A 15,005-nucleotide genomic window follows, 5' to 3' on the forward strand; every position below is an offset into this window, starting at 1 on the left:
GGTCTTTCTAGTAGTTGCACATCAAATCTAAACTGTCTGAAGTGTTTTTCCAAAGTTATCAACACTTTTATGTTTGGCGTTCCGAAACCCACCTTATCTCAGGCTGAAAAGCGTTTTTGTGCATTGTGCCATAACTTTTCAGGGAAGCTTCAGAACATGAAATTTTAACCTCCCACTATAGCAGAAAGGGTCTTTCTAGTAGTTGCACATCAAATCTAAGCTGTCTGAAGTGTTTTTCGAAAGTTATCAACACTTTTATGTTTGGCGTTCCGAAACCCACCTTATCTCAGGCTGAAAAGCGTTTTTGTGCATTGTGCCATAACGTTTCAGGAAAGCTTCAGAACATGAAATTTTAACCTCCCACTATAGCAGAAAGGGTCTTTCTAGTAGTTGCACATCAAATCTAAACTGTCTGAAGTGTTTTTCCAAAGTTATCAACACTTTTATGTTTGGCGTTCCGAAACCCACCTTATCTCAGGCTGAAAAGCGTTTTTACGCATTGTGCCATAACTTTTCAGGGAAGCTTCAGAACATGAAATTTTAACCTCCCACTATAGCAGAAAGGGTCTTTCTAGTAGGTGCACATCAAATCTAAGCTCTCTGAAGTGTTTTTCGAAAGTTATCAACACTTTTATGTTTGGCGTTCCGAAACCCACCTTATCTCAGGCTGAAAAGCGTTTTTGTGCATTGTGCCATAACTTTTCAGGGAAGCTTCAGAACATGAAATTTTAACCTCCCACTATAGCAGAAAGGGTCTTTCTAGTAGTTGCACATCAAATCTAAACTGTCTGAAGTGTTTTTCCAAAGTTATTAACACTTTTATGTTTGGCGTTCCGAAACCCACCTTATCTCAGGCTGAAAAGCGTTTTTGTGCATTGTGCCATAACTTTTCAGGGAAGCTTCAGAACATGAAATTTTAACCTCCCACTATAGCAGAAAGGGTCTTTCTAGTAGTTGCACATCAAATCTAAACTGTCTGAAGTGTTTTTCCAAAGTTATCAACACTTTTATGTTTGGCGTTCCGAAACCCACCTTATCTCAGGCTGAAAAGCGTTTTTACGCATTGTGCCATAACTTTTCAGGGAAGCTTCAGAACATGAAATTTTAACCTCCCACTATAGCAGAAAGGGTCTTTCTAGTAGGTGCACATCAAATCTAAGCTGTCTGAAGTGTTTTTCGAAAGTTATCAACACTTTTATGTTTGGCGTTCCGAAACCCACCTTATCTCAGGCTGAAAAGCGTTTTTGTGCATTGTGCCATAACTTTTCAGGGAAGCTTCAGAACATGAAATTTTAACCTCCCACTATAGCAGAAAGGGTCTTTCTAGTAGGTGCACATCAAATCTAAGCTCTCTGAAGTGTTTTTCGAAAGTTATCAACACTTTTATGTTTGGCGTTCCGAAACCCACCTTATCTCAGGCTGAAAAGCGTTTTTGTGCATTGTGCCATAACTTTTCAGGAAAGCTTCAGAACATGAAATTTTAACCTCCCACTATAGCAGAAAGGGTCTTTCTAGTAGGTGCACATCAAATCTAAGCTCTCTGAAGTGTTTTTCGAAAGTTATCAACACTTTTATGTTTGGCGTTCCGAAACCCACCTTATCTCAGGCTGAAAAGCGTTTTTGTGCATTGTGCCATAACTTTTCAGGGAAGCTTCAGAACATGAAATTTTAACCTCCCACTATAGCAGAAAGGGTCTTTCTAGTAGGTGCACATCAAATCTAAGCTCTCTGAAGTGTTTTTCGAAAGTTATCAACACTTTTATGTTTGGCGTTCCGAAACCCACCTTATCTCAGGCTGAAAAGCGTTTTTGTGCATTGTGCCATAACTTTTCAGGGAAGCTTCAGAACATGAAATTTTAACCTCCCACTATAGCAGAAAGGGTCTTTCTAGTAGTTGCACATCAAATCTAAACTGTCTGAAGTGTTTTTCCAAAGTTATCAACACTTTTATGTTTGGCGTTCCGAAACCCACCTTATCTCAGGCTGAAAAGCGTTTTTGTGCATTGTGCCATAACTTTTCAGGGAAGCTTCAGAACATGAAATTTTAACCTCCCACTATAGCAGAAAGGGTCTTTCTAGTAGTTGCACATCAAATCTAAACTGTCTGAAGTGTTTTTCCAAAGTTATCAACACTTTTATGTTTGGCGTTCCGAAACCCACCTTATCTCAGGCTGAAAAGCGTTTTTGTGCATTGTGCCATAACTTTTCAGGGAAGCTTCAGAACATGAAATTTTAACCTCCCACTATAGCAGAAAGGGTCTTTCTAGTAGTTGCACATCAAATCTAAACTGTCTGAAGTGTTTTTCCAAAGTTATCAACACTTTTATGTTTGGCGTTCCGAAACCCACCTTATCTCAGGCTGAAAAGCGTTTTTGTGCATTGTGCCATAACTTTTCAGGGAAGCTTCAGAACATGAAATTTTAACCTCCCACTATAGCAGAAAGGGTCTTTCTAGTAGTTGCACATCAAATCTAAACTGTCTGAAGTGTTTTTCCAAAGTTATCAACACTTTTATGTTTGGCGTTCCGAAACCCACCTTATCTCAGGCTGAAAAGCGTTTTTGTGCATTGTGCCATAACTTTTCAGGGAAGCTTCAGAACATGAAATTTTAACCTCCCACTATAGCAGAAAGGGTCTTTCTAGTAGTTGCACATCAAATCTAAGCTGTCTGAAGTGTTTTTCAAAAGTTATCAACACTTTTATGTTTGGCGTTCCGAAATCCACCTTATCTCAGGCTGAAAAGCGTTTTTGTGCATTGTGCCATAACTTTTCAGGAAAGCTTCAGAACATGAAATTTTAACCTCCCACTATAGCAGAAAGGGTCTTTCTAGTAGTTGCACATCAAATCTAAACTGTCTGAAGTGTTTTTCCAAAGTTATCAACACTTTTATGTTTGGCGTTCCGAAACCCACCTTATCTCAGGCTGAAAAGCGTTTTTGTGCATTGTGCCATAACTTTTCAGGAAAGCTTCAGAACATGAAATTTTAACCTCCCACTATAGCAGAAAGGGTCTTTCTAGTAGTTGCACATCAAATCTAAACTGTCTGAAGTGTTTTTCCAAAGTTATCAACACTTTTATGTTTGGCGTTCCGAAACCCACCTTATCTCAGGCTGAAAAGCGTTTTTACGCATTGTGCCATAACTTTTCAGGGAAGCTTCAGAACATGAAATTTTAACCTCCCACTATAGCAGAAAGGGTCTTTCTAGTAGGTGCACATCAAATCTAAGCTCTCTGAAGTGTTTTTCGAAAGTTATCAACACTTTTATGTTTGGCGTTCCGAAACCCACCTTATCTCAGGCTGAAAAGCGTTTTTGTGCATTGTGCCATAACTTTTCAGGGAAGCTTCAGAACATGAAATTTTAACCTCCCACTATAGCAGAAAGGGTCTTTCTAGTAGTTGCACATCAAATCTAAACTGTCTGAAGTGTTTTTCCAAAGTTATCAACACTTTTATGTTTGGCGTTCCGAAACCCACCTTATCTCAGGCTGAAAAGCGTTTTTGTGCGTTGTGCCATAACTTTTCAGGGAAGCTTCAGAACATGAAATTTTAACCTCCCACTATAGCAGAAAGGGTCTTTCTAGTAGTTGCACATCAAATCTAAACTGTCTGAAGTGTTTTTCCAAAGTTATCAACACTTTTATGTTTGGCGTTCCGAAACCCACCTTATCTCAGGCTGAAAAGCGTTTTTGTGCATTGTGCCATAACTTTTCAGGGAAGCTTCAGAACATGAAATTTTAACCTCCCACTATAGCAGAAAGGGTCTTTCTAGTAGGTGCACATCAAATCTAAGCTCTCTGAAGTGTTTTTCGAAAGTTATCAACACTTTTATGTTTGGCGTTCCGAAACCCACCTTATCTCAGGCTGAAAAGCGTTTTTGTGCATTGTGCCATAACTTTTCAGGGAAGCTTCAGAACATGAAATTTTAACCTCCCACTATAGCAGAAAGGGTCTTTCTAGTAGTTGCACATCAAATCTAAACTGTCTGAAGTGTTTTTCCAAAGTTATCAACACTTTTATGTTTGGCGTTCCGAAACCCACCTTATCTCAGGCTGAAAAGCGTTTTTGTGCATTGTGCCATAACTTTTCAGGGAAGCTTCAGAACATGAAATTTTAACCTCCCACTATAGCAGAAAGGGTCTTTCTAGTAGTTGCACATCAAATCTAAACTGTCTGAAGTGTTTTTCCAAAGTTATCAACACTTTTATGTTTGGCGTTCCGAAACCCACCTTATCTCAGGCTGAAAAGCGTTTTTGTGCATTGTGCCATAACTTTTCAGGGAAGCTTCAGAACATGAAATTTTAACCTCCCACTATAGCAGAAAGGGTCTTTCTAGTAGTTGCACATCAAATCTAAGCTGTCTGAAGTGTTTTTCAAAAGTTATCAACACTTTTATGTTTGGCGTTCCGAAACCCACCTTATCTCAGGCTGAAAAGCGTTTTTGTGCATTGTGCCATAACTTTTCAGGAAAGCTTCAGAACATGAAATTTTAACCTCCCACTATAGCAGAAAGGGTCTTTCTAGTAGTTGCACATCAAATCTAAACTGTCTGAAGTGTTTTTCCAAAGTTATCAACACTTTTATGTTTGGCGTTCCGAAACCCACCTTATCTCAGGCTGAAAAGCGTTTTTACGCATTGTGCCATAACTTTTCAGGGAAGCTTCAGAACATGAAATTTTAACCTCCCACTATAGCAGAAAGGGTCTTTCTAGTAGGTGCACATCAAATCTAAGCTCTCTGAAGTGTTTTTCGAAAGTTATCAACACTTTTATGTTTGGCGTTCCGAAACCCACCTTATCTCAGGCTGAAAAGCGTTTTTGTGCATTGTGCCATAACTTTTCAGGAAAGCTTCAGAACATGAAATTTTAACCTCCCACTATAGCAGAAAGGGTCTTTCTAGTAGTTGCACATCAAATCTAAACTGTCTGAAGTGTTTTTCCAAAGTTATCAACACTTTTATGTTTGGCGTTCCGAAACCCACCTTATCTCAGGCTGAAAAGCGTTTTTACGCATTGTGCCATAACTTTTCAGGGAAGCTTCAGAACATGAAATTTTAACCTCCCACTATAGCAGAAAGGGTCTTTCTAGTAGGTGCACATCAAATCTAAGCTCTCTGAAGTGTTTTTCGAAAGTTATCAACACTTTTATGTTTGGCGTTCCGAAACCCACCTTATCTCAGGCTGAAAAGCGTTTTTGTGCATTGTGCCATAACTTTTCAGGGAAGCTTCAGAACATGAAATTTTAACCTCCCACTATAGCAGAAAGGGTCTTTCTAGTAGTTGCACATCAAATCTAAACTGTCTGAAGTGTTTTTCCAAAGTTATCAACACTTTTATGTTTGGCGTTCCGAAACCCACCTTATCTCAGGCTGAAAAGCGTTTTTGTGCATTGTGCCATAACTTTTCAGGGAAGCTTCAGAACATGAAATTTTAACCTCCCACTATAGCAGAAAGGGTCTTTCTAGTAGTTGCACATCAAATCTAAGCTGTCTGAAGTGTTTTTCGAAAGTTATCAACACTTTTATGTTTGGCGTTCCGAAACCCACCTTATCTCAGGCTGAAAAGCGTTTTTGTGCATTGTGCCATAACGTTTCAGGAAAGCTTCAGAACATGAAATTTTAACCTCCCACTATAGCAGAAAGGGTCTTTCTAGTAGTTGCACATCAAATCTAAACTGTCTGAAGTGTTTTTCCAAAGTTATCAACACTTTTATGTTTGGCGTTCCGAAACCCACCTTATCTCAGGCTGAAAAGCGTTTTTACGCATTGTGCCATAACTTTTCAGGGAAGCTTCAGAACATGAAATTTTAACCTCCCACTATAGCAGAAAGGGTCTTTCTAGTAGGTGCACATCAAATCTAAGCTCTCTGAAGTGTTTTTCGAAAGTTATCAACACTTTTATGTTTGGCGTTCCGAAACCCACCTTATCTCAGGCTGAAAAGCGTTTTTGTGCATTGTGCCATAACTTTTCAGGGAAGCTTCAGAACATGAAATTTTAACCTCCCACTATAGCAGAAAGGGTCTTTCTAGTAGTTGCACATCAAATCTAAACTGTCTGAAGTGTTTTTCCAAAGTTATTAACACTTTTATGTTTGGCGTTCCGAAACCCACCTTATCTCAGGCTGAAAAGCGTTTTTGTGCATTGTGCCATAACTTTTCAGGGAAGCTTCAGAACATGAAATTTTAACCTCCCACTATAGCAGAAAGGGTCTTTCTAGTAGTTGCACATCAAATCTAAACTGTCTGAAGTGTTTTTCCAAAGTTATCAACACTTTTATGTTTGGCGTTCCGAAACCCACCTTATCTCAGGCTGAAAAGCGTTTTTACGCATTGTGCCATAACTTTTCAGGGAAGCTTCAGAACATGAAATTTTAACCTCCCACTATAGCAGAAAGGGTCTTTCTAGTAGGTGCACATCAAATCTAAGCTGTCTGAAGTGTTTTTCGAAAGTTATCAACACTTTTATGTTTGGCGTTCCGAAACCCACCTTATCTCAGGCTGAAAAGCGTTTTTGTGCATTGTGCCATAACTTTTCAGGGAAGCTTCAGAACATGAAATTTTAACCTCCCACTATAGCAGAAAGGGTCTTTCTAGTAGGTGCACATCAAATCTAAGCTCTCTGAAGTGTTTTTCGAAAGTTATCAACACTTTTATGTTTGGCGTTCCGAAACCCACCTTATCTCAGGCTGAAAAGCGTTTTTGTGCATTGTGCCATAACTTTTCAGGAAAGCTTCAGAACATGAAATTTTAACCTCCCACTATAGCAGAAAGGGTCTTTCTAGTAGGTGCACATCAAATCTAAGCTCTCTGAAGTGTTTTTCGAAAGTTATCAACACTTTTATGTTTGGCGTTCCGAAACCCACCTTATCTCAGGCTGAAAAGCGTTTTTGTGCATTGTGCCATAACTTTTCAGGGAAGCTTCAGAACATGAAATTTTAACCTCCCACTATAGCAGAAAGGGTCTTTCTAGTAGGTGCACATCAAATCTAAGCTCTCTGAAGTGTTTTTCGAAAGTTATCAACACTTTTATGTTTGGCGTTCCGAAACCCACCATATCTCAGGCTGAAAAGCGTTTTTGTGCATTGTGCCATAACTTTTCAGGGAAGCTTCAGAACATGAAATTTTAACCTCCCACTATAGCAGAAAGGGTCTTTCTAGTAGTTGCACATCAAATCTAAACTGTCTGAAGTGTTTTTCCAAAGTTATCAACACTTTTATGTTTGGCGTTCCGAAACCCACCTTATCTCAGGCTGAAAAGCGTTTTTGTGCATTGTGCCATAACTTTTCAGGGAAGCTTCAGAACATGAAATTTTAACCTCCCACTATAGCAGAAAGGGTCTTTCTAGTAGTTGCACATCAAATCTAAACTGTCTGAAGTGTTTTTCCAAAGTTATCAACACTTTTATGTTTGGCGTTCCGAAACCCACCTTATCTCAGGCTGAAAAGCGTTTTTGTGCATTGTGCCATAACTTTTCAGGGAAGCTTCAGAACATGAAATTTTAACCTCCCACTATAGCAGAAAGGGTCTTTCTAGTAGTTGCACATCAAATCTAAACTGTCTGAAGTGTTTTTCCAAAGTTATCAACACTTTTATGTTTGGCGTTCCGAAACCCACCTTATCTCAGGCTGAAAAGCGTTTTTGTGCATTGTGCCATAACTTTTCAGGGAAGCTTCAGAACATGAAATTTTAACCTCCCACTATAGCAGAAAGGGTCTTTCTAGTAGTTGCACATCAAATCTAAACTGTCTGAAGTGTTTTTCCAAAGTTATCAACACTTTTATGTTTGGCGTTCCGAAACCCACCTTATCTCAGGCTGAAAAGCGTTTTTGTGCATTGTGCCATAACTTTTCAGGGAAGCTTCAGAACATGAAATTTTAACCTCCCACTATAGCAGAAAGGGTCTTTCTAGTAGTTGCACATCAAATCTAAGCTGTCTGAAGTGTTTTTCAAAAGTTATCAACACTTTTATGTTTGGCGTTCCGAAATCCACCTTATCTCAGGCTGAAAAGCGTTTTTGTGCATTGTGCCATAACTTTTCAGGAAAGCTTCAGAACATGAAATTTTAACCTCCCACTATAGCAGAAAGGGTCTTTCTAGTAGTTGCACATCAAATCTAAACTGTCTGAAGTGTTTTTCCAAAGTTATCAACACTTTTATGTTTGGCGTTCCGAAACCCACCTTATCTCAGGCTGAAAAGCGTTTTTGTGCATTGTGCCATAACTTTTCAGGAAAGCTTCAGAACATGAAATTTTAACCTCCCACTATAGCAGAAAGGGTCTTTCTAGTAGTTGCACATCAAATCTAAACTGTCTGAAGTGTTTTTCCAAAGTTATCAACACTTTTATGTTTGGCGTTCCGAAACCCACCTTATCTCAGGCTGAAAAGCGTTTTTACGCATTGTGCCATAACTTTTCAGGGAAGCTTCAGAACATGAAATTTAAACCTCCCACTATAGCAGAAAGGGTCTTTCTAGTAGGTGCACATCAAATCTAAGCTCTCTGAAGTGTTTTTCGAAAGTTATCAACACTTTTATGTTTGGCGTTCCGAAACCCACCTTATCTCAGGCTGAAAAGCGTTTTTGTGCATTGTGCCATAACTTTTCAGGGAAGCTTCAGAACATGAAATTTTAACCTCCCACTATAGCAGAAAGGGTCTTTCTAGTAGTTGCACATCAAATCTAAACTGTCTGAAGTGTTTTTCCAAAGTTATCAACACTTTTATGTTTGGCGTTCCGAAACCCACCTTATCTCAGGCTGAAAAGCGTTTTTGTGCATTGTGCCATAACTTTTCAGGGAAGCTTCAGAACATGAAACTTTAACCTCCCACTATAGCAGAAAGGGTCTTTCTAGTAGTTGCACATCAAATCTAAACTGTCTGAAGTGTTTTTCCAAAGTTATCAACACTTTTATGTTTGGCGTTCCGAAACCCACCTTATCTCAGGCTGAAAAGCGTTTTTGTGCATTGTGCCATAACTTTTCAGGGAAGCTTCAGAACATGAAATTTTAACCTCCCACTATAGCAGAAAGGGTCTTTCTAGTAGTTGCACATCAAATCTAAGCTGTCTGAAGTGTTTTTCAAAAGTTATCAACACTTTTATGTTTGGCGTTCCGAAACCCACCTTATCTCAGGCTGAAAAGCGTTTTTACGCATTGTGCCATAACTTTTCAGGGAAGCTTCAGAACATGAAATTTTAACCTCCCACTATAGCAGAAAGGGTCTTTCTAGTAGGTGCACATCAAATCTAAGCTCTCTGAAGTGTTTTTCGAAAGTTATCAACACTTTTATGTTTGGCGTTCCGAAACCCACCTTATCTCAGGCTGAAAAGCGTTTTTGTGCATTGTGCCATAACTTTTCAGGGAAGCTTCAGAACATGAAATTTTAACCTTCCACTATAGCAGAAAGGGTCTTTCTAGTAGTTGCACATCAAATCTAAACTGTCTGAAGTGTTTTTCCAAAGTTATTAACACTTTTATGTTTGGCGTTCCGAAACCCACCTTATCTCAGGCTGAAAAGCGTTTTTGTGCATTGTGCCATAACTTTTCAGGGAAGCTTCAGAACATGAAATTTTAACCTCCCACTATAGCAGAAAGGGTCTTTCTAGTAGTTGCACATCAAATCTAAGCTGTCTGAAGTGTTTTTCGAAAGTTATCAACACTTTTATGTTTGGCGTTCCGAAACCCACCTTATCTCAGGCTGAAAAGCGTTTTTGTGCATTGTGCCATAACTTTTCAGGAAAGCTTCAGAACATGAAATTTTAACCTCCCACTATAGCAGAAAGGGTCTTTCTAGTAGTTGCACATCAAATCTAAACTGTCTGAAGTGTTTTTCCAAAGTTATCAACACTTTTATGTTTGGCGTTCCGAAACCCACCTTATCTCAGGCTGAAAAGCGTTTTTACGCATTGTGCCATAACTTTTCAGGGAAGCTTCAGAACATGAAATTTTAACCTCCCACTATAGCAGAAAGGGTCTTTCTAGTAGGTGCACATCAAATCTAAGCTCTCTGAAGTGTTTTTCGAAAGTTATCAACACTTTTATGTTTGGCGTTCCGAAACCCACCTTATCTCAGGCTGAAAAGCGTTTTTGTGCATTGTGCCATAACTTTTCAGGGAAGCTTCAGAACATGAAATTTTAACCTCCCACTATAGCAGAAAGGGTCTTTCTAGTAGTTGCACATCAAATCTAAACTGTCTGAAGTGTTTTTCCAAAGTTATTAACACTTTTATGTTTGGCGTTCCGAAACCCACCTTATCTCAGGCTGAAAAGCGTTTTTGTGCATTGTGCCATAACTTTTCAGGGAAGCTTCAGAACATGAAATTTTAAGCTCCCACTATAGCAGAAAGGGTCTTTCTAGTAGTTGCACATCAAATCTAAACTGTCTGAAGTGTTTTTCCAAAGTTATCAACACTTTTATGTTTGGCGTTCCGAAACCCACCTTATCTCAGGCTGAAAAGCGTTTTTACGCATTGTGCCATAACTTTTCAGGGAAGCTTCAGAACATGAAATTTTAACCTCCCACTATAGCAGAAAGGGTCTTTCTAGTAGGTGCACATCAAATCTAAGCTCTCTGAAGTGTTTTTCGAAAGTTATCAACACTTTTATGTTTGGCGTTCCGAAACCCACCTTATCTCAGGCTGAAAAGCGTTTTTGTGCATTGTGCCATAACTTTTCAGGAAAGCTTCAGAACATGAAATTTTAACCTCCCACTATAGCAGAAAGGGTCTTTCTAGTAGGTGCACATCAAATCTAAGCTCTCTGAAGTGTTTTTCGAAAGTTATCAACACTTTTATGTTTGGCGTTCCGAAACCCACCTTATCTCAGGCTGAAAAGCGTTTTTGTGCATTGTGCCATAACTTTTCAGGGAAGCTTCAGAACATGAAATTTTAACCTCCCACTATAGCAGAAAGGGTCTTTCTAGTAGGTGCACATCAAATCTAAACTGTCTGAAGTGTTTTTCCAAAGTTATCAACACTTTTATGTTTGGCGTTCCGAAACCCACCTTATCTCAGGCTGAAAAGCGTTTTTGTGCATTGTGCCATAACTTTTCAGGGAAGCTTCAGAACATGAAACTTTAACCTCCCACTATAGCAGAAAGGGTCTTTCTAGTAGTTGCACATCAAATCTAAACTGTCTGAAGTGTTTTTCCAAAGTTATCAACACTTTTATGTTTGGCGTTCCGAAACCCACCTTATCTCAGGCTGAAAAGCGTTTTTGTGCATTGTGCCATAACTTTTCAGGGAAGCTTCAGAACATGAAATTTTAACCTCCCACTATAGCAGAAAGGGTCTTTCTAGTAGTTGCACATCAAATCTAAGCTGTCTGAAGTGTTTTTCAAAAGTTATCAACACTTTTATGTTTGGCGTTCCGAAACCCACCTTATCTCAGGCTGAAAAGCGTTTTTACGCATTGTGCCATAACTTTTCAGGGAAGCTTCAGAACATGAAATTTTAACCTCCCACTATAGCAGAAAGGGTCTTTCTAGTAGGTGCACATCAAATCTAAGCTCTCTGAAGTGTTTTTCGAAAGTTATCAACACTTTTATGTTTGGCGTTCCGAAACCCACCTTATCTCAGGCTGAAAAGCGTTTTTGTGCATTGTGCCATAACTTTTCAGGGAAGCTTCAGAACATGAAATTTTAACCTTCCACTATAGCAGAAAGGGTCTTTCTAGTAGTTGCACATCAAATCTAAACTGTCTGAAGTGTTTTTCCAAAGTTATTAACACTTTTATGTTTGGCGTTCCGAAACCCACCTTATCTCAGGCTGAAAAGCGTTTTTGTGCATTGTGCCATAACTTTTCAGGGAAGCTTCAGAACATGAAATTTTAACCTCCCACTATAGCAGAAAGGGTCTTTCTAGTAGTTGCACATCAAATCTAAGCTGTCTGAAGTGTTTTTCGAAAGTTATCAACACTTTTATGTTTGGCGTTCCGAAACCCACCTTATCTCAGGCTGAAAAGCGTTTTTGTGCATTGTGCCATAACTTTTCAGGAAAGCTTCAGAACATGAAATTTTAACCTCCCACTATAGCAGAAAGGGTCTTTCTAGTAGTTGCACATCAAATCTAAACTGTCTGAAGTGTTTTTCCAAAGTTATCAACACTTTTATGTTTGGCGTTCCGAAACCCACCTTATCTCAGGCTGAAAAGCGTTTTTACGCATTGTGCCATAACTTTTCAGGGAAGCTTCAGAACATGAAATTTTAACCTCCCACTATAGCAGAAAGGGTCTTTCTAGTAGGTGCACATCAAATCTAAGCTCTCTGAAGTGTTTTTCGAAAGTTATCAACACTTTTATGTTTGGCGTTCCGAAACCCACCTTATCTCAGGCTGAAAAGCGTTTTTGTGCATTGTGCCATAACTTTTCAGGGAAGCTTCTGAACATGAAATTTTAACCTCCCACTATAGCAGAAAGGGTCTTTCTAGTAGTTGCACATCAAATCTAAACTGTCTGAAGTGTTTTTCCAAAGTTATTAACACTTTTATGTTTGGCGTTCCGAAACCCACCTTATCTCAGGCTGAAAAGCGTTTTTGTGCATTGTGCCATAACTTTTCAGGGAAGCTTCAGAACATGAAATTTTAACCTCCCACTATAGCAGAAAGGGTCTTTCTAGTAGTTGCACATCAAATCTAAACTGTCTGAAGTGTTTTTCCAAAGTTATCAACACTTTTATGTTTGGCGTTCCGAAACCCACCTTATCTCAGGCTGAAAAGCGTTTTTACGCATTGTGCCATAACTTTTCAGGGAAGCTTCAGAACATGAAATTTTAACCTCCCACTATAGCAGAAAGGGTCTTTCTAGTAGGTGCACATCAAATCTAAGCTCTCTGAAGTGTTTTTCGAAAGTTATCAACACTTTTATGTTTGGCGTTCCGAAACCCACCTTATCTCAGGCTGAAAAGCGTTTTTGTGCATTGTGCCATAACTTTTCAGGAAAGCTTCAGAACATGAAATTTTAACCTCCCACTATAGCAGAAAGGGTCTTTCTAGTAGGTGCACATCAAATCTAAGCTCTCTGAAGTGTTTTTCGAAAGTTATCAACACTTTTATGTTTGGCGTTCCGAAACCCACCTTATCTCAGGCTGAAAAGCGTTTTTGTGCATTGTGCCATAACTTTTCAGGGAAGCTTCAGAACATGAAATTTTAACCTCCCACTATAGCAGAAAGGGTCTTTCTAGTAGGTGCACATCAAATCTAAGCTCTCTGAAGTGTTTTTCGAAAGTTATCAACACTTTTATGTTTGGCGTTCCGAAACCCACCTTATCTCAGGCTGAAAAGCGTTTTTGTGCATTGTGCCATAACTTTTCAGGAAAGCTTCAGAACATGAAATTTTAACCTCCCACTATAGCAGAAAGGGTCTTTCTAGTAGTTGCACATCAAATCTAAACTGTCTGAAGTGTTTTTCCAAAGTTATCAACACTTTTATGTTTGGCGTTCCGAAACCCACCTTATCTCAGGCTGAAAAGCGTTTTTACGCATTGTGCCATAACTTTTCAGGGAAGCTTCAGAACATGAAATTTTAACCTCCCACTATAGCAGAAAGGGTCTTTCTAGTAGGTGCACATCAAATCTAAGCTCTCTGAAGTGTTTTTCGAAAGTTATCAACACTTTTATGTTTGGCGTTCCGAAACCCACCTTATCTCAGGCTGAAAAGCGTTTTTGTGCATTGTGCCATAACTTTTCAGGGAAGCTTCAGAACATGAAATTTTAACCTCCCACTATAGCAGAAAGGGTCTTTCTAGTAGTTGCACATCAAATCTAAACTGTCTGAAGTGTTTTTCCAAAGTTATTAACACTTTTATGTTTGGCGTTCCGAAACCCACCTTATCTCAGGCTGAAAAGCGTTTTTGTGCATTGTGCCATAACTTTTCAGGGAAGCTTCAGAACATGAAATTTTAACCTCCCACTATAGCAGAAAGGGTCTTTCTAGTAGTTGCACATCAAATCTAAACTGTCTGAAGTGTTTTTCCAAAGTTATCAACACTTTTATGTTTGGCGTTCCGAAACCCACCTTATCTCAGGCTGAAAAGCGTTTTTACGCATTGTGCCATAACTTTTCAGGGAAGCTTCAGAACATGAAATTTTAACCTCCCACTATAGCAGAAAGGGTCTTTCTAGTAGGTGCACATCAAATCTAAGCTGTCTGAAGTGTTTTTCGAAAGTTATCAACACTTTTATGTTTGGCGTTCCGAAACCCACCTTATCTCAGGCTGAAAAGCGTTTTTGTGCATTGTGCCATAACTTTTCAGGGAAGCTTCAGAACATGAAATTTTAACCTCCCACTATAGCAGAAAGGGTCTTTCTAGTAGTTGCACATCAAATCTAAACTGTCTGAAGTGTTTTTCCAAAGTTATCAACACTTTTATGTTTGGCGTTCCGAAACCCACCTTATCTCAGGCTGAAAAGCGTTTTTGTGCATTGTGCCATAACTTTTCAGGGAAGCTTCAGAACATGAAATTTTAACCTCCCACTATAGCAGAAAGGGTCTTTCTAGTAGTTGCACATCAAATCTAAACTGTCTGAAGTGTTTTTCCAAAGTTATCAACACTTTTATGTTTGGCGTTCCGAAACCCACCTTATCTCAGGCTGAAAAGCGTTTTTACGCATTGTGCCATAACTTTTCAGGGAAGCTTCAGAACATGAAATTTTAACCTCCCACTATAGCAGAAAGGGTCTTTCTAGTAGGTGCACATCAAATCTAAGCTGTCTGAAGTGTTTTTCGAAAGTTATCAACACTTTTATGTTTGGCGTTCCGAAACCCACCTTATCTCAGGCTGAAAAGCGTTTTTGTGCATTGTGCCATAACTTTTCAGGGAAGCTTCAGAACATGAAATTTTAACCTCCCACTATAGCAGAAAGGGTCTTTCTAGTAGTTGCACATCAAATCTAAGCTGTCTGAAGTGTTTTTCAAAAGTTATCAACACTTTTATGTTTGGCGTTCCGAAACCCACCTTATCTCAGGCTGAAAAGCGTTTTTGTGCATTGTGCCATAACTTTTCAGGGAAGCTTCAG

This window comes from Synchiropus splendidus, chromosome 17 (assembly GCF_027744825.2).
Source record: "Synchiropus splendidus isolate RoL2022-P1 chromosome 17, RoL_Sspl_1.0, whole genome shotgun sequence".
In the NCBI taxonomy this organism is placed as follows: Eukaryota; Metazoa; Chordata; class Actinopteri; order Syngnathiformes; family Callionymidae; genus Synchiropus; species Synchiropus splendidus.